The 20,570-nt window shown below is 44.3% G+C and overlaps 1 long non-coding RNA gene across 1 annotated transcript; it reads left to right on the top strand.

Moving 5' to 3' along the window:
* Positions 1-595: 595 nt before the first annotated feature.
* LOC113293458 lies at positions 596-16,665 on the top strand. The gene is made up of 5 exons (XR_003332317.1): positions 596-690; positions 15,159-15,303; positions 15,582-15,724; positions 16,042-16,161; positions 16,299-16,665. It is a non-coding gene; the product is annotated as an uncharacterized LOC113293458 (long non-coding RNA).
* Positions 16,666-20,570: the final 3,905 nt, after the last annotated feature.

The raw sequence follows: 20,570 nt of genomic DNA, 5'->3' as shown, positions 1-20,570 counted from the left end.
ATGTTATGCGTCTCTGTACACCAAGATCTGGAAGAAGTATGGTCACATTGCTACCACAGAAGTGTGGAAAGGTTTTCTTCCAACCCTTTTAACCACGGTAGCGGGGTTATTGCCGATCAACGAGGAAATGAATCAGATGCACTTGCGAGACATCAAAAACATGAACTGCACCAATGGGATGAAATGATCTCGAATTGTGAGATATTGCGATTCAATGTAAGCTGGCTTCGTCGTCGTCTTGAGATAATCAAGGTTCATAAGGCAGCAGAGATTGCTGATGCAATTTCCATGAATGCAGCTTTACTGGATGAGGAGAGGATACTGGCTCTGGAGTCAGCAACGGTTGAGAAAGTGGTGGAAGACTTGAAGGCAAAGACCGAGATTTTTCAGAAGATCTTATCGTAGCTGGGTTTGTTTCCTTATAATTTGTCACGTGTTACTCTTCATGTCGGTTTTATGTTCATCGTAAATCGTAATTACTAGCTATACTTCTTAGTTCTAGCGTGCATTTGGTATCTTGTAATGTTCCAGATTGACAATATTTATGCGGGATCTCATTGTAGAATTTTCTTGCATGGATATAGGTGGATATTGGATTCAACGCATCAATTTGCAAATTTTGAAGAAGCCTACTACATTCTTGGAGGAGCACTTTTGCCCCTGGAGCAAGTGGTTTACTGCTATATACAGGTCAGGGTGGACTTTGATCTCTTCCTAATGATACCAGTTATCTTGTTGATTCATCTGCAGGGTGTAGTAGTTACTACAATAGGATTCCTGAAGGAAGTTCCACATGTAAAAAAATTTGGATTTGGTGTGTACCATAAGAACTGGCTAATAATGGTAGCTTCATAATTCTTTTAACTGGTAAAACTGTATTTTAGAATCTATGGAAATGGACTTCTCAAGTTGTAGTTGGTTAAAATTATTGTAATATACTTCCACTTGCATGATATGTTGCTTCTGTTTTTATTTTTTTTCTAACACGTTCCTTGACAGCCTTTTTGGCGTGTTCTTAGTCAGAACAACTGCAGGGGCAGGGGCGTATCTGTTTATCTTGCATGATACGTTGCTTCTGTTTATGTTTAATCACCTGGAGTTACCTTTGGTGTGATTAGACTTAGTTCTGCTCCCTTTGGTTTTTGACGTTATTCAGATTGCACTAACTTGCCTATGGTATTAATTAGGACTTCAGATTTGATTAGTGTAAATTTTAGTGAATTTATTAATCTACTAGATGTCCTGTCATGCGGTACGGTGATAAATTAATCAGCAGGGAAAGTTCTAAATGAAAATTGAGCGTGTTAAGCATCTTGTCTCAACCATTAAAGAGAGAGTAGCCCACCTTTCAGACACTTTAAGATCTTCTCAAGTCTGATGTATTCGCTGTGTTCGAAAGGCTATAATATATCTTTGGTTTTATATTTAACGGGTGTAGTGTTAGGCCTATGCTTCTTCACCCACACTTCTTTGATATATAAGTTAAGTGAAATATTTGTTGTTGTAATTGTGTACACATATATCTCACTATCAGACACGTGTATATAAAGAGGCACGTGGAAAGCATGCAGGCCAAAAACATCGAAACATGATGGGTCACGAAACACCAAATAAACCCCGAGGAGTTACTTTATCTCATCCCCAAAAGAGAAGCCAAGATCAACGGTGGAGAGAAAGTTAGCTGACACAGACTGGCAGGGGCAGAAGACACTTGTCTGACACGAGCAGACCCCTCAACTACCCACATTAAACACTCCGAGCAGTGTACGTGTCGACCAACCTGTGGAACGAGCGAGGATGCCCCTGCGGGATCAAGGGGGAAACGCAGACCTCCACGCGATGGACGCAAGGACACAAGAAGATAAGGTTCCAACGGTCTTTAGAGATGGGACCCACGTTCTAACCTTATAAATACCCAATCTCCACCAAGAGGAAAGGGGGGGGGAAAACATTAGGAAGGGAAGGAAAGAGAGAGAGAGAGAGAAATAGCAAAGGTAGGTTAATCCCTGAGAGGAGAGAAACATGTAAACCCCAAAAATCATTCAACTGTTCGTGTAACCGTGAAGAACATAATAGAACAACAAATCCCGTGGATGTAGGCCTTAGTGCTGAACCACGTAAACCTTGGTTTTATTTACATTTCAGCACTTTACATTCATTTAGCTCCACACGTGTTTGCTTATGTGTTTCGTTTTCCTTAATACTTATATCCCATGCACAAACGCCACGCCTGGAGTGGTTGGAGGAGGCCATGATAAACCCGAAGGTTTTGAGCCAATGAATCAACACCAGGGTACCATCATCATAATCTCCTTAGATGTTAAAGATTGATTGTGAGCGTTCGGACACGCACGTGGTTCGTGTGCTCACAATTTGGCGCTAGAAACAGGGACTTCGTCCCGGTAAAAGATTTATCTTGTCCTGTGATTTCATTTTAATTTGGCATATGATTGCTCTGATTTTATCAGCTCGGACCGTGTAGATCATTCGTCAACTGTATTATGTTCAAAAACCCACCTTTGGTCTTCGATAAGAGTTATTGTTCTAAGCGGGTTATTGTTCTAATCCATCGGATTTACAATTTTCGTAGTTTTTATACTAAGGATCGCTTTTAATAAAACTCTAACCCGTAGTTTATAGCCTGCGGGTATTAATTCCCTCTTGAAAAATTGTATTTCGCCAACTAACCCGCTTCACGCGGATATTCCCGTTTCTGTTGTTTGAAATAACTTATGCAGAGAGAACGTGTTGTGAGTAAAGAAGGCAAGTTTACGCGAGATTTCAGTATCAACAAAAGGGCACGTGATGGAAAAGACGCAGGAAGCAGGAAAATCCAAAGCTTTGTCAAAAGAAACGCCCAGGACAACCCCGATCATCACCCGAAGCAAGCAGAAAGGAGATAAAGCTAAAGTGACCAATCGAAGGCAAGATACTGCAGAGATCACTTCACCCATGAACGCTAATTCAGTTGCAGCGGCGGCTCTCAGAGCAGCAACGATAAAATACGGGGAGGCTGCGGTAGTTCCGAAGGCTGCGGAGGCTAGCAATACCTTCGCCATGAGTCAACTTAATCAACCAAGAGAAAGGGTGGATGAATCCCGAACATTCCAACCCGCGCACCTGCTAACCTTTGGAATGCCGCTAACAAATAATCAGAATCAAACCATACCGGCTGCTCTGGCACCGCAGAGGGGCGCTCACTCCAATTTGGAAACACCAGCAACCGAAGCTGAGCCCCTGCCACCTTTAGTACAGACCATGGAGGAGGGCGGTACCACGGCTGTAGCGGCACGCGCTGGGACTCCCAATCAGGGGTCCAACCAATCACACCGACTAATGGCTGAGCTTGAGGAACTGAGGAAGAACCAGCAGGTTTACGCAGAAGCTGTAGCTCTGTTGGCCAGAGAAAATCAAGATTTAAAGGAGCGGATTGCTCTAAGCATGAAGACCAGCCAACAACTTGATGAAGCAAGCTCCAAAGCACCAGAGCCAAACCAAGACTGTAGAGTCGTCCTAGCGGCTAACGAAGACGTGACAAGGAGACGTAGCGTATCCGACCCGGATTATGACGATGGAGAGTCAGACGGTGATGAGCGGAAGAATTTAGAGCACCAACGCGCAATGGAGGAACTACGAGATGAGATGATGGCAGAGATCAGGCAATTAAAAAATAAACAAGGTGCGGGAAGGTTAGAGGAGGTCATGAGAGAAGCTAACTCCACGCCCCTAACGCATCGCTTGGCCAACACCCCTATTCCACTGAAATGCCCTGTCCCGACGTTCGAATGCTATGATGGATCCAGCGACCCTGCTGCACATATTCGGTACTACAACCGTGTCTTAGCTAGATGGGGTCAGAACGACGCCGTACTCTATAGATACTTCCCGTCAAGCTTGAAGGGATCGGCGTTATCATGGTTTGATAATCTTCCACCAAACTCCATCCACTCATATGACCAACTCGCAGAGAAATTCTTAAGAACATACATGTACAACAAGACTGTAAACACCGGGATGGATAAGCTCTTTTCACTAGCAATTGGCTACAAGGAAACCACGAGGGAATACACAAATAGATGGCATAAGATCTGCCAAGCCATAGGGAGCGTGGACCCAGTGGTAAGCATCAACTGCTATAAATGGGGCTTAGACCGAATGAGTCCCCTATTTGTTGAAATTCACGGGAGCATGCCCAAGACAGAAGGAGATCTCCGAATAATTATCGAGAAGCACGCTCGACTTGAAGAAATTCAACGGGAAAACCCGAGGGCATATCCGCAGAGGTCTCACCGCACCAATTCAGCGGAACAAACCAATGGGGCCAAAAGGGGTTGCTCAGATGAGAGACCTCACGAAGATAGGAAGGAACGGAGGGATGAACGAAGTACAGACGACCGAAAATTCGAAGATCAAGTTTACACGAAACTCAACGCTAGCTACGCTCGTATCCTACGAGAAATCAAAGGGAGGGAAAACTTAGAGTGGCCATGGTCTAAGGGAAAGCAGCCCCTGAGATCCGAGAAGTCTAAAGATTACTGTGAGTATCACTGTTTCAACGGACACCAGACCGAAAAATGCAAGAACCTTAAAATAATGATCCAGAAATTAATTGATGCGGGAGAGCTCAAACATTACATATGAAAGGAGGTTACCGACGACAGATCCAAACGAACCAAACCAGTCCAACTTCCGGAAGAAAACCGAACAATCAACACCATCTCGTGTTCCGAAGCCACAGGACCCTCACTCACAGCGCAGATTGGAAAAAGGTTACGGAAGCAATTCGAAGACCGCTGCGAGTTATATAAGGTCGATGGGATAGCAGTGGACGAACACGAAGAATGGATGGAATCTCCTGTCATCTTCGATGCCGAGGATATCGAAGAAGATATGGAAGACCATAATGATCCCTTGGTCCTAACATTACCAGTAGCTGGATGTAACCTCAAAAAGATCCTCATAGACGGGGGAAGCTCTGTAAATGTCCTATTCTATGATGCATTCAAACGAATGAAGCTCCAGGATGAACAGTTGATGACCTCTTATCACACCATCTACGGATTCAATGGAGCAACCACGAAGCCCTTGGGAGACATCGTGTTACAGGTCAACCCAGGGCCCATGAAACTGGATACCCGATTCAGTGTGGTGGACACCCCTTCCCCCTACAACGCCATTATTGGACGACAATGGGTACACAAGCTCAAAGGAGTTGCGGCAACATACCACCAATACCTCAGATTTCCAACACCTGAGGGAATAATGGAGATCAAGGGAGATCGAATCGCTACGCGAGAATGCCAGGCCACTCAGGATCATATCAACAATGAGCAAGAAGAGCAGCGAAAAATCCGAAGAGTAAGAAATCAAGAAACCGCGAAAGAAAAAGCCGTAGACCTATTCCTTAAGGAAACTACAGGAAAAGGCTTGACGAAAGATCGTAATGACCAAGGCTCGGAAACAAGTACCTCAACAACCAGCGAAGAGCAGAAACACGCTAAATAACAATTAAAGAGCGCCCCAGTTCTCGGAAACCCGAAGCCTGTGTTCACGCCAGTAGAACCCATAAAGGAAATCAACATAGGAACGGAAGAAGACCCGAAGATGGTCAAAATTGGGACCATCATGAACGAAGGAAGAGAACATTCCTTAACCAAATTACTTAAGGAATATGCGGATGTGTTCGCCTGGAAGTTAGGAGATATGCCGGGGATTGACCCAAAAGTAATCCAACATGAACTACGCATCAAACCGGGCACTCCCCCGTTCAGGCAGAAAATACGAAAAGTGGCTCCAGAATATCATAAGGCGGTAGAAACAGAACTTCGGAAGCTACTAGATGCAGGATTTATCAAGGAAGTCAAATACCCTACCTGGATCTCCAACATGGTCATTGTTCCTAAGAAAAATGGAGGGTTTAGAATATGCATCGACTTTACTAATCTCAACAAGGCATGTCCAAAGGACAGCTATCCCCTGCCGAGCATAGATCAACTGGTTGAAGCAGTTGAAGGGTACGAAGAGCTGTCATTCATGGACGTATATTCTGGTTACAACCAAGTAGCCCTGGCAGAAGAAGATCAGCCACACACAGCGTTCTATACCCCACATGGCCTTTATTGCTATACCAGAATGCCTTTCGGGCTCCGAAACGCAGGGGCAACATACCAAAGGATGGTCGATGCTATCTTCAAGCCATGGATTGGAGGAACCCTAGAAGTCTACGTAGACGACATGCTCGTCAAAAGCAAGCTGCGTAAAAATCACCACCAGGACCTGAGGAATATCTTCGAAGCAATGAGACAGCATCACATGAAAGTGAATCCGGAGAAATGTACTTTCGGTGTCACCTCGGGGAAGTTCCTCGGGTATCTAGTGACGAAAAGGGGCATCGAGGTAGACCCTGCTAAGATTCAAGCCATAGTAGAGATGCCGTTACCAAAGAATCTGAAGGAAGTGCAGAAGCTCAATGGGTCCATAGCAGCGTTGGGCAGATTTATTGCACGGTCCTCGGACAAATGCAAACATTTCTTCAATATTCTTAAAAAAGGGAGCAGGTTCGAATGGACTGTTGAATGCGAGGAAGCATTCCAAAAAATCAAAGAACATCTAGCTTCAATCCCAATCCTGCAGAAACCAGACCCTGATGAAGTTTTGGCACTGTACATAGCAGCAACAGAGGACGCAGTCAGCGCGGTATTAGTCAAGACCAATACAAAGGTAGAACAGCCTATCTACTACGTCAGCAAGACACTCAATTCCGCGGAAAGAAATTATACTAAGATTGAACAACTCATCCTCGCACTGGTATGGGCTACCCAAAAACTGAGAACCTACTTCCTAACTCACCTCGTCAGGGTACCATGCAAAGCACCATTAGAAGCAGTCCTCAAAAGTACGGGAAAAGTGGGCCGAATAGCCAAATGGAATACCCATCTGGACCAATTCAACATCATTCATGAAATTCAACATTTCTCAGAAGTCCCAAGTGCTGGCAGATTTCTTAGCAGACCTCCCCCTAGACAACGACGAAGAGATTAAGGGAATACCAGAAGCCGAGGAAGAAATCAAGGATCCAATGGATATCCTCGAACCTGCGAGTCATAGACAATGGGAAGTCTTTGTCGACGGATCTAAAAATAAGGAAGGAGCAGGAATAGGTATTGTCATTATCACCCCAACTGGAGAAAGGATTATACAGGCACTTAGATTGGAATTCAAAGAGCATACCAATAACATTGTTGAATACGAAGCTGTCGTACATGCCCTACGTATAATAATAGAGATGGGGGTAATCGATGTAAGGCTGACAAGTGATTCGCAGCTTGTCATACGGAAAATTGGGCTCGAGTATAATGTGTACGATGACACTCTGTCAGCTTACATGGCCTTGGTCCAAACATTGGCATCACAAATCCCGAACATTAAGTTCCGGCACTTATGCAGAAGGGACCTCAGGCACGCGGATGCCCTGGCATATATATCATCTATGCTGAGGGATAAAAATGCCGAAGCTATTAAAATAGCAAGGGTATAGAGCCTTCGATTGCATCTCAATTCTCCTTCGCTACCAATCAAGATGTGATGGAAGAAAATATCGAAGACCAGGTAGGAGAAGACATCCATAATGACTTTGATGAAGAAGACATCCTGTCAAGAGCAAATCAAGACGAAGACTTCAGCAACGAAGATGACTGGAGGGTGACAATACAAGCCTTTCTCGAAAAAGGAAGCTTACCTGCGGATCGGAAACTAGCTAGGAAGATGCTCTCCAAAGTGGGAAGATATGATCTTCGGGAGGGGGTCCTGTATAGAAAATCCTTCCTTGGACCATTACTACGCTGCTTGTCCCGGAGAGAGGGGCATCGAATTCTAAATGATATCCACTATGGTGACGCGGGGAATCATAGTGGCATGAGATCACTGGCTGACAAGGCAAAAACGCAAGGATATTACTGGCCGACCTTGATACAAGATGCTGCGAGGATGTCCCGACGATGTGAAGAATGTCAGCGCTTCGCGAAAAAAATCCACGCGCCGGCAACAATGTTAAACTCTGTCGATAGCCCGTGGCCATTTGCAAAATGGGGCGTAGACATCGTCGGGCCTTTCATCGAAGGATCAGGGAAGAGACGATTTTTGATAGTAGCCACGGACTACTTCAGTAAATGGGTGGAGGCTAAGGCCTTGGCCAGGATCAGAGACGCGGATGTGTTCACTTTCATATTCCAGAACATCATTTGCAGATTTGGTATACCTGCGGAAATTGTATCTGATAACGGTAAGCAATTACAGGGAAAAAATGTAGACATGCTCTTCGACACCTTCAAAATAAGAAAGAACAAGTCCACCCCCTTATACCCTCAAAGCAACGGACAAGCGGAAGCTACCAACAAGACCCTCGCCCTTATACTCAAAAAACAATTAGACGAGCATAAGGGAAGATGGTGCGAACAACTGCACAATGTCTTATGGGCATACAGGACAACACGAAGATCCGCTACCGGGGAATCCCCGTTTCTTCTAACTTATGGAGCTGAAGCAGTCATACCTACAGAAATCCTCATGCCAACCACGAAGACCGAAGCTTGGGAGAAAAACCTCACAACAGATATGATGTTAGAAAGGTTGGACGACTTGGAAGGAAGAAGGGAAGTAGCATTGCAAAAGATGGAAAATTATCAACGAAGACTAGCAAGGGAGTACAACAAAAAGGTAAAGCTACGGAATTTTGTAGAGGGACAGTATGTGTTGAGAACAATCCCACGGTATCAGCAAGAAAAGAAATGGGGAAAGTTAGCACCTACATGGGGAGGACCTTTTATGATCCACGACATTGCGGGTAACGGTTCCTACTACCTTCGTAATCTAAAAGGCGAGGTCCTCCGGCATCCTTGGAATGCTAAATGGCTCAAACCATACTTCCCATAGAAGCAACGCAGATTTGAATCTGCTTGGAGTGTACCAGAAGAAGAAGGGAGCCTGACCGCTCCACATGTTTCTATCTCTGGAAGAGGGAAGACCTCAACTTATCAATCAAACAAGCTTTCAAATTATCAAGTCAGTGGAATCTACCTACAATATTGGGGAAAGTAGTTAATCTACAATCTCTCAGGGCTCCCCCATCAGTGTCCATAAGTGTAAGACCAGGGGGAAGGCACCCAGCAGAAAGAGATACCCAACCAATATTAAGGCAACGGGTCGACGGAATGGGTGCGTAAATATTTTAATCCCATATCCTAGAACGTTTCCCCGGCCCCCACCGTCTGGGAATCCTCTGGCCCAGGATTCGCCAGCGGGGTGACAGGTCTCAAGACGATCACGAAGGTACCTTCCTTCAGGATCGCACTCAAAAACACTTAAAAACTTTTGTTTTGATTTTTCACGAATACTTAAAATAAAAACAAAACGACATTGTAGGTATATCAAGAGAGGATTCATTTCATAAAGGGTGATTACAAGAAGTGAAAAGCCAAAGCCAAGGATACACAATCAAAAATATTCCTTTTACAGGATCATCAGCAAAAAATATCCTTGTTACATGATTACAAAAAGTATAATGATGCCGCGGATCCTACAAAACGCTGCGATCTCTATCTAAGTGGCGGCCCCATCGGCAGGATTATTCCGAAGACTTGATGGGACGCTCCCACCAGAAGAAGGGCCCGAGGAGCTTGGCAAGGCAGAAGGAACGGGACGACGAGGATAGTTCTTCAAGAGACCATGTTCATTCCTTAGGCCAAGTTCTATCCTCTCCAGCATCTTGTTCGTCTCCTCAGCCAATTGACAACGAGCCCTGTGTTTAATAACTGTTGTCCGCTGTTGGGCTTGGGATAATAACGAAGATAGCCGATTCACCTCTCCAGAAGCAGCACCAACGGCCTCCTCGCGGGTTGCTGCTAAATTCTTGAAGTGATTGGTCTGTTCTTCCTGCTGCGCTAAGGACGATTGAGCCTTTTCAAGTTTTTCATTTGTGACGCGAAGGCGTCCCTCGAGCTCTGAAAAAGACAACACCACGGAGTTAGCGTAGAAAAAAGACAAGGTCACACTCGATGAAATGGGATTATACCTTCGACACAAGCCGAAGCCTCTTCATACTCATTAACAACCGCATCTCGCGCTTCATCAAGATGATCATATTCCGCGGATAATTTCTTATAGTCTAGTTGAAGGTTGGTGAGAGTAAATTGACAGGCATCTAATTCTACCTGCTTCATCGAGTCCACATGACGAAGGTGGTCGACCTCTTTATTTATCTCTGAGACCCCTTTGCTGAGTCTGTACATGCACACTTCGAGATTCCTCTCAGACTCAGCATGACGAGCTACGTCGGAACGAGACGCGGAAAGAGCATTACTGAGAGCGTAGACTTCAGCACGAGCGTCATCTCTTTCTTTGACAAGACAGAGCATATTATCCTGGACCCCTGAAAGAGGAATGGATCGAGCTGTCTGTAATTCTTCTTCCAACCGCTGAATCCTAGATTCCAACAAGGAAGTGCGCTCACGGGCTTCTCGCAGACTATCACAGGTCCGCAGCAGTGTGCCATTAAATAAAGCACGATCATGGTTGTACAGATTTTGCATGTCGACCATCTGAACATGCCGCGCGCGCCATACCTCAGCCCGAGCATCCCATTTCTTAGCTTCACTCTTAATTTTCTCAACCAAATCTCTAATACGAGATTTTTGCCGAACTCTTTCGTTTCGAAGCCATATCAGCTCGGGGACGCCACCCACTGGAGATAGGGTGGGGAGACTCAGACAGAACAACTAAGAGATAAAAGAATGACGACATACGGCGAGGGAAAAGAACCAAACCTGTGAAAGCGGAAACTTGGCTACGAGTTTGCTCTAACTCCGCGCGCACTGCAACAAGTTCTGACCGAAGATCAGCCTCTGCTTCACCCAGCTTTTCTTTTTCCTTAAGGCTTTTCTTCAGCTCTTCAATTTCCACCTCAACCGCAGATAATTCCTTTTCTCGATGACGAAGCTTAGCCTCGAGCTTCAGAGATTTCGCTTTGAAGAACTGATACATCACGTGGTTACAATGCTCGCTCCTCATCATCTACACATCAAGATAACAACATTATTTCATCAAAGCGTCTGATCGTCACGTAGAAGTGTGTACGAAAATTTACCTCAAGCACACGCTGCTGCGGAAAGCCATATTGATACCCGTCGGCGATGGCCATCATATCGGCAACGGAAGTAGGAGGCTCCGGCACGAGGGTAGCTTCGGGAACAGTCAACCTTTTTCCCCAGGCTTCAGACACCTGCGCCTTTGAAGACATCTCCATCATGCGACGGGTATACGCGGTGGATTCCTTTTCCCCAGCGACCACAGGAGCGGGATGAGAGACAAACAGAAGATTCTTTTCCTTAAACCAATCCATGATGGCGTCCTCACCCTCAGACGTCGGCGACTGGGGAAGACTATCGGCGGGCGCGTCAACGACAGATTTTCCCTTCTCTTACTCGACCCCCTCAGCATGCTCCTCCGCGCCTACATGCACAGCAGGCTTCTCCGCACCAACATCTTCTACAGTAGCATCCCCATTACCATCACCACCAAGAACATCCCAATCATCATTGGGGGAAAGTAAAGAGAAGTCCTCGGGAAAATCGAGGGCTTCGTCAAAAAACTCCCCCGTGGAATACATCCGATCAAAAGAAAATTCTTGAGAAGTGGGAAGGGTATCCGCGACATCACCAGCAGGGACGGAAACATCCCCAATGACAACGTCATCAGCCATCACAACTTTGTTCCTCCCTTCATCACCAGCGTGACCAGCGAAGACCTCTTCTCCGACATTGATAGGGGAAGTACCAGTACGTTCCTCCCCATCTGTAATCTCGTCCTCAGCAAACTCTTCGTTCACTGGACTAGTAACTTCTTCTTGGGCCTCAACCTCGCCCATCACCGTCGTAGAAGACTGCTTCGGCCTAATCTTTTTCTTCTTCAAAACCTGAAACCAACACCACAAAAAGAATTATTTTTCCCGTCTGATGGAAGTTCTAAAAAAGAAGCGCAGCTAGAATCTGCATACCTGAGCAGCTGAGATATTCTTCGGTGGGAGTATAGCACCGGAACCATCCTCCTCGTCTCCCTCTATGACGTCCAGGGCATAAGGAAAATTCATGCCCGCAAAGTTCAGACGCCAGGGGCAGAAATCTCCATAGCAAACAGGAGGAGATTCGCGCGGCTTACTATTCTCGGTTGGCCGCCAACCGCGGGGACCGGGAATCCAACCGTAAGCCCACGGACCAACTATCTCGATAACGGTCGCGTGCCACTCGTAATCATGATCGCGCTTGATCCTCTCTCGCGCGGGGAAGAGTTTCCGATGACTGGACGCCTCCGTGCCAGGAACATACTTCAGCTTGGCATCGCTGACCTCATTTAACAGACGAATCTCGCCTCGAGGAGCAGGGAGATTCCGAAGGCTGACACTCCACGGCTTGCGATTCCTACTATTGACGTAATCCCCAAAGGAGTTATTGAAATTCTCAGGCGTATACCATTCCTTCTCCATGGGATTGGGAACGTAACAAGTCATCGACGTTTCCCCCTTACTCCGCAGATAGCATTCCTTCAGGGCGCGGAGATAATTCCCCGATAGTTGGGATACGGAACGGCTATGAGTATTGGTGGAAGAACCCTCACGACTAGCCAGCACGTCGTAGTAGAAGGAATCACCGGATTTGTACAACGACAGCATCAGACCAGCCTCGAATGCCCCAACCGTCGTTAACAAATGAAACTCATCGAATTCGTACTTGGAGATAAGCTCATACGTAATATCATCCTCAGGGGCATAGAAACGAACCCCGAAGGCTTGAAGCTCATGCTTTTCCTTGAATATTTCAAGATCGATGTGCTTAAAAGTTACTTTTTTCCTGCTAACAGAGACACTGCGTATCAAGGGAGAAGCCTCATCCTCCTCGGCAGGGCCGGATGAACTAACGAACGCTTCCGAAGCTTTTCTCTTCACGGGGGGATTCTTTGAAGATTCAACCCTAGGAGCTACGCTCTTCGTATTCTTCCCTTTAAAAGTTGGAGAAGACCGTAGATGATGCTCGGGCACTAACGAACGTAGAGGAGGAATGTCAAAAGCAACAGCGCAGGGCGAAGCCTGCGTACTCCTAGTATCATCACGAGGACGAGCCACTGAGCGATCAAAGACTCTTCGAGAACCAGACGGAATTATCGGGGGAATATCTTCCCTAGAGGACGAGGCTTTCGCTCCAGAAGAAACTCGACTCCGACGAACATCATCTTGAGACTCTCGACGCGGAGGAGATCTCGATAACCCAGAATCCGGAGTCTGATAAGTAGGTCGCGGACGGTCAGACATGGCTGCGGAAAGAATAAAATCAAGAACAAGTTACACACCAAAATCACCAAAATCACCAAAATCAAAAAACACATCCATAGTAATACAACCACGATAACATAGCAACCCTAAAAGTGGTATACATGCTCAATATTTCACCCTCAAAGTAATGGCTTCCTTAATTTAAGATGAAGAACAGGGGAAAACTAGTATACAAGCATCAGAAGAAGTTCTTCATCACAAACAAGGAACAACAGTAGCAGAAAATTCACAAGTCAACACAGCATAAAACGGTGGAAATAAAGAAAAGGAAAACTTACCGGCAAAAACAGCAGTAGAAGAAACAAACAGGAGAAGCGGGCGTGGTTAATGCTAAGGTGGAGAGAATTTAAGATCACAGGGGCAATGAAGACTGACAGAAAATTTAAGATCACAAGTGCAATGAAGACTGACAGAAAATTTAAGGTCACAGGTTCAATGAAGACAGAAAGAAAATTTAAAGGAAGAATGAAAACTGAGAGAGTGTTTAGGAAGAATGAAATTAAATTTTCCTTCTATCCTTAAAATACCCGAAAGAAAGAGAAGGAAATTAAGGGAGGAATAGGAAAACGTGCCCGTTACATAAGCAGTTAATGCACGAATAAAAGACGTGCCCAAATATCGAGGAGAAGTTATTAGGAGTGAGAAGAATATGCGACGATAGTTTTTCTTCAAGGCACCCATTAGTCATTCAAGCCCGAAGAAAAGGGGCAAATTGTGTACACATATATCTCACTATCAGACACATGTATATAAAGAGGCACGTGGAAAGCATGCAGGCCAAAAACATCGAAACATGATGGGTCACGAAACACCAAATAAACCCCGAGGAGTTACTTTATCTCATCCCCAAAAGAGAAGCCAAGATCAACGGTGGAGAGAAAGTTAGCTGACACGGACTGACAGGGGCAGAAGACACTTGTCTGACACGAGCAGACCCCTCAACTACCCACATTAAACACTCCGAGCAGTGTACGTGTCGACCAACCTGTGGAACGAGCGAGGATGCCCCTGCGGGATCAAGGGGGAAACGCAGACCTCCGCGCGATGGACGCAAGGACACAAGAAGATAAGGTTCCAACGGTCTTCAGAGATGGGACCCACGTTCTAACCTTATAAATACCCAATCTCCACCAAGAGGAAAGGGGGGGAAAAACATCAGGAAGGGAAGGAAAGAGAGAGAGAGAGAGAGAAATAGCAAAGGTAGGTTAATCCCTGAGAGGAGAGAAACATGTAAACCCCAAAAATCATTCAACTGTTCGTGTAACCGTGAAGAACATAATAGAACAACAAATCCCGTGGATGTAGGCCTTAGTGCTGAACCACGTAAACCTTGGTTTTATTTACATTTCAGCACTTTACATTCATTTAGCTCCACACGTGTTTGCTTATGTGTTTCGTTTTCCTTAATACTTATATCCCATGCACAAACGCCACGCCTGGAGTGGTTGGAGGAGGCCATGATAAACCCGAAGGTTTTGAGCCAATGAATCAACACCAGGGTACCATCATCATAATCTCCTTAGATGTTAAAGATTGATTGTGAGCGTTCGGACACGCACGTGGTTCGTGTGCTCACAATTTATTTAAAGATTGATTGTGAGCGTTCGGACACGCACGTGGTTCGTGTGCTCACAGTAATATAACTGATCTATCTAAGAACATCAGAAGCCCATAAAATTTAAACTACAATACCGTTTGGTGACTTGATCGTTCACAGATGCATCTGTTTGATGAACATGAACTCATCATATTTGGCTGCTTTTTTTTTTTTTTTTGGCAGATATTGGACGCAACTGGACAGGAAAGATTCCAAAATCTAGCTGTTGCCTTTTACTGTGGTCAGACTGTTATGTTCTCGTACACGATGTTACCTTGCAAAGTCTTTTGAAAGTTTGAACAACTAGAGGGAATAATTTCTTATTCAGGTAGCACCTTGAACTCTTTGGATTGCATACATAACTATTATTCTGCCACAAACACCTTTCTCTTAGGAAAATGCGTTTGAACATTACAGAATATTATACAAAGGTTTCATTCGGTATAATAAAAAATTTCGACTCTTCAGCCTCTAACCATCAGACCCCGACAACTTTCCCTTTCTTGTTTTGGTAACAAGGTTTATGTTGAGTGTTTTTATTCTTGGTGTTGGTTGTTTTTTTATTCATCTCCTTCAACATTGTGCAACTTCCTTGGATTTCATCAGGTGTCAAAGAGAAAGGAAACGAGTACGGTGTGCATCCAAAGGAAACATTCCTTTGAGAATTCATCTTAAGAAGGCCTCAATGTAAAAGAAGCATTTCAAGTCATAGCAAAGATTGCCCTGAAGAGCGAAGAATAAGAAGAGATGTAAGTGAACTATTAAGCATCAGTTTCTTTGTAAAAGATTTTTCTCGTCATTATTCATTTTAAATTAAAGCTCCTTGCTTAGTCACTAATCTAAGAGAATGTCGTAATAGAGATCTCAAACACATTTGTAAATTATATTGCTTTACTTAATTGTAAATGCGAGGGTATCAGGCAAACAAAAAATCTGAAAAAATGGTCATCACAATTACGGTGCTTGTTAGTGCAGACTAATTATTTTGTATAAATGATACTGACTGAAATTTTCATTGATGTTGTTGTTTCTTGGTTACTATTGGTACCATGCACATACTTGCCAGACACTATTGATGTTTGTGGGTGGGAGTTAGCAGAGGTACATGCGAGTGTTAGAGAACTTGTTCACCCTCTGGTATTTTGTTGAGGGAGTTGTTAATTCTGAAGAAGATGAATTTATAAGAGTTAGTGCGTTTCTGCCATCTCATTTCTTTTGTATTTACTGAACTTGAACTATATCTTAGCGTCTGTTGCTACCCGATGTGTTTCCAGTTTATACTCATTCATGTTTCACGTTCTTATACTTGTATGCTATGTGCAGGAAGAGCTTCTTATGCCCCTTGCTGCACCACATATATCCTAGATCATATATGGATGTATAATTGATCTTCTTTGCTGAGCCGGAAAAGAAAACAAGGCAAGGATAACAAGGCAAGGATATACTCATTTTTCTAAGCATACTCACTGGCGGGCTAGTTCATTAATTATATTGGTAATCAGGTTATTGTTACGAAATAATGGTTTGAACTGCACTGATACGGTGTGATTGTTGACCAAACCAATCTTAACTATCATTTGTTCAAATGTTGGCAACTTGTAAATTTGTAGCATATGCACCTTTTAAATGTAACTTGAACAATAATGTAATATAATGGTCTATGAATGGAGATTTTGAAATTCTTTTTCTATTCTTTTTCCACAATGCGGGTGGCAGGTGCAGGAATCTAAAACAGGGAGGGGAAATAAAAATAAATATTTTTTTCTTAATTACTTCATAATTGTTACACTAATATGTGTAAGAGATTTGACATACTTTTTAGTGTGATTTTAATTAATTAAAGTCACACTTATTAGTGTGACAACTAATGTGTAACAAAAGAAAAACACCATATTTATTACACTAATAAGTGTGACAATAAATAAGATGTCACACTTATTTGTGTAACAAAACGGCTGTTTTGGTGTGTGAACGAATTTTGCTCATTTATGAAATGTTTAATGAACAAAGGAGTATTCGCATGCTCTTTGGAGGAATGAAATTACATTTTGAAAATGCTTGAAATGATGAAGAGGTAGTGTGTTTCATGGATCAGGCATAATAAGCTTTGAGCCATTTGCCATTGATGATGTTTCCTTCCTTTCCTCTGTTGATTGCTAAAATTTTGTAGTATCCGCTAGACACTGCTTTGATAACAACATACGGCCCTTCCCATTTAGGAGAGAACTTAGGAGCAGACATGTCTTGTTGAATGTGTTTTGCCTTCTTTAATACCAAATCTCCTACTTGAAATGTTCGAGGTCTTACCATTTTGTTGTAGGCTCTGGAGATCCTCTGTTTGTAAGCTTCCACATATTTTTCCACCTTGGTTCTCCTTGATTCAAGCATATCTAGCTCAGCGATTCTCGATCTGGAGATTTCAGCCTCATCCCATTGTACACCACTGGATGCTGCAATCCTGGCTGAGGCAACTTTGATTTCTGCTGGAAGTATGGCATCAGCTCCATAGACAAGGGAATATGGCGAAGTACCGATCGAGCTCCTTGGCGCAGTTCTGTAAGCCCATAGAGCCATGGGTAATTGCTCATGCCATGATCGAGGATTGTCATGAATCGTCCTACTGATAATCCTGATCAAAGTTTTGTTGGTACTTTCTGCTTGACCATTTCCTTGTGGATAGTAAGGCGTGGAGAAGATTTGTTTGATCCCATATTTATTGAGCAGCTTCTCAACATCTTAATTGGCAAAAGGAGTTCCGTTATCTGTGATGATATGCTTAGGAACTCCGAATCTGCATATTATGTTCCCTTTGATGAAGGCGGCAATCGTAACTCCAGTAGTGTTTCGAAGAGGAATAGCTTCGACCCACTTGGTGAAGTACTCTGTCGCAGTGATGATGTATTCATGTGGTTTTGAAGATGCTGGATTGATCTTCCCAATGATATCTAGTCCCCAGCTATAGAAAGGCCACGAACTATTCACAGAATTCAACGGGAGACAAGGAGTGTGGATGAGATTACCATGGGTTTGGCATTGGTGACACCTCTGAACGTATGCGGCTGCATCATCTTCCATGGTCGGTCAATAATACTTCTCATGAATTCGAAGAAATAGTTTCCTCTTTCCTTGATGTTCTCCATCATGTACTTCCTTCAGGATTGTAGGGATTTCATGTTCGGCTAAGCACCTCAGTAAATTTCCACCAAAGATTTTGCGGTATAAGATCCCATCGAGATAGACGAATTTCTTAGCTTTCTGAATGAGTTTGTCTGCTTGCTTCTTTTCCAGTGGTAGTTCGTTGTCCCGGAGGTATTTGATGTAAGGCTCCCTCCAATCCCCAGTGTGGTGGACCGTCAAAACCTCCAAGTGATGAGGAGGTGTTTGGAAATCATGACAAGATCCTTGTAAATCTCTTGACTGAGTCTCCATGGATTGCTAGTAGTACCCCATTCTTTGAAGCTTTCTGTAAAGTGTTACCACTAACGTTTACCCACAGACTTCCTCATGTATGCGCTTGAGCTGTTCTTCCGCTTCGTCGCTCCAAAGACATCGTGATAGAGATCCATCAGGGTTTCGATAGTATAGCCATCCATGAAGCAAGAAGTAGTTCTTCAATTCCTTGAGGCTGACTTGGCCTTCTGAAATAGAGCTGCTCAATTCATGAATGATGGGTGCTCGCCAATCGTTCGCTGGAGTGTCTTCGATCTGAGTGAGCCAAGTTGAAGATATTGTACGCCTATGTACAGTAATCATTTTCTGTGCTCCTTCGAATTGCATCTTGGAGGCGAGAGTTTCTAGGCAATCAGCATGCCTATTGTTAGTCCGTCCAGTATGGACGATCGCTGCGTCAGAAAAATAGGTCAACAGTCGCTGAGCTTCGGTTCTGAATGGAGCAAGTGTGATTTTTTGAGAGCATATGTTCCATTCATCTGGTTGACCAATAATTTTGAATCTCCCCTTATCTCGAGATGTGTTGCCCCTGCTTGCTTGGCCAAAGATAATCCTAATAGGAAGGCTTCATATTCCGCTGAGTTGTTGGTGCAGTGGAAATCCAACTTGAACGAATGTGAGAAGACTTCACCAGATGGAGACACCAGCACTATGCCCGCTCCTCCGGTGTCACTACTAGGGGTGGCAGATCCATCAAAGTATAGAATCCATGTTTCTTCCTTGATGACCAAGATGTATGGGAATTCGCCGGGAACTTCTTCATGTAGTGTTGTTGCGTCTTCCCCTGGAAAAGCAGCGAGCAAGTTTGCGACTGCTTGACCTTTGATGGCTTTAGGTGGCGTGCAAGCTACGTCAAATTCTGACATCTGGAGTAGCCACTTCGCTGGTCTCCCTATCAAGGATGGCTTTGATAGCAAGAACTTTATGGGATCAGCTTTGGAGATGAGTACGACCCTGTTAGATAGTAAGTAATGTCTGAACTTCTGGATTTCATGTACCAATGCCAGGCATGCCATTTCGGCCTTTGGATATCGGAGTTGAGCGTCTCTTATTGTGCGGCTGAAGTAGTAAATCGGTCGTTCGACGCCTTCGTCGTCTTCCTGAGCGAGGAGTGCGCCGATGGCGACGTCACTGGAGGCTGTGTAAATAATCAGAGGTCGTACCTGTACTGGAGACCTCATGACGGCCGGTGACAATAATATCTGTTGTATTTTATGGAAATCTTCTTGTTGAACAACTGTCCAGGTGAAGCTTGCTCCTTTTTTCAGCAGAGGTGTGAACGAAACAATGAGTTGAGCTAATCCAGGAATGAAGCGTCGAATATAATTTACCTTGCCCATGAACCTCTGTAGTTCCTTCACGGTTCGTGGAGGAGGCATGGTGGTAATAGCTTTTTCCTTGTCTGGGTCGACTTTGATCCCTTCAGCCGTGACCAGGAATCCTAAGAATTTTCCGGAAGAAACTCCGAATGCGCACTTTAAAGGATTCATTTTTAATTTGTATTCTCTGCATCTTTCTAACACATGTCTTAGAACTTCGAGATGAAATGCTCGAGTCTTCGAGTTTACCACCACATCATAAACATAGTCTTCTACTTGCTTGTGCATCATGTCGTGGAAGATGGCAGTCATGGCTCGTTGATAGGTGGCACCAGCATTCTTTAACCAAAAGGGCATCACAGTGTAGTGAAAATTCCCAATGGGAGTACGGAACGCAGTCTTGTTGGCGTCATGTTCATACATCTTGATCTGGTTGTACCCACTATATCCATCCATGGATGAGAACATACCGTGACCACTGGTTGCATCAACGAGCATGTCAATGTTGGGTAGAGGAAAATCATCCTTTGGACAACATTTATTCAAGTTCATGAAGTCGACACAACATCTGATTTGACCATTTTTCTTCTTAACAGGTACCACATTTTCTAGCCACGTTGGATGAAGAATAGGCTTGATGAATCCTGCTGCTAACAGTTTCTGGATTTTGACCTTGATTTTCTCCTCGACTTCGTGTCTAAATTGTATGGGAGGTTGTTTGACAGCTTTGGAACCAGGGACGATGTGCAGGTGACGGGTGACGAGTTTGTCATCTAGACCCGGCATTTCTTCGTACATCCAGGCGAAGACATCTTGATATTCTTTC

The sequence above is a fragment of the Papaver somniferum genome, chromosome 7 (assembly GCF_003573695.1).
Source record: "Papaver somniferum cultivar HN1 chromosome 7, ASM357369v1, whole genome shotgun sequence".
NCBI lineage: Eukaryota > Viridiplantae > Streptophyta > Magnoliopsida > Ranunculales > Papaveraceae > Papaver > Papaver somniferum.
The sequence above is the reverse complement of the archived record's forward strand: the minus strand, read 5'-3'. Positions and strand labels throughout refer to the sequence as shown.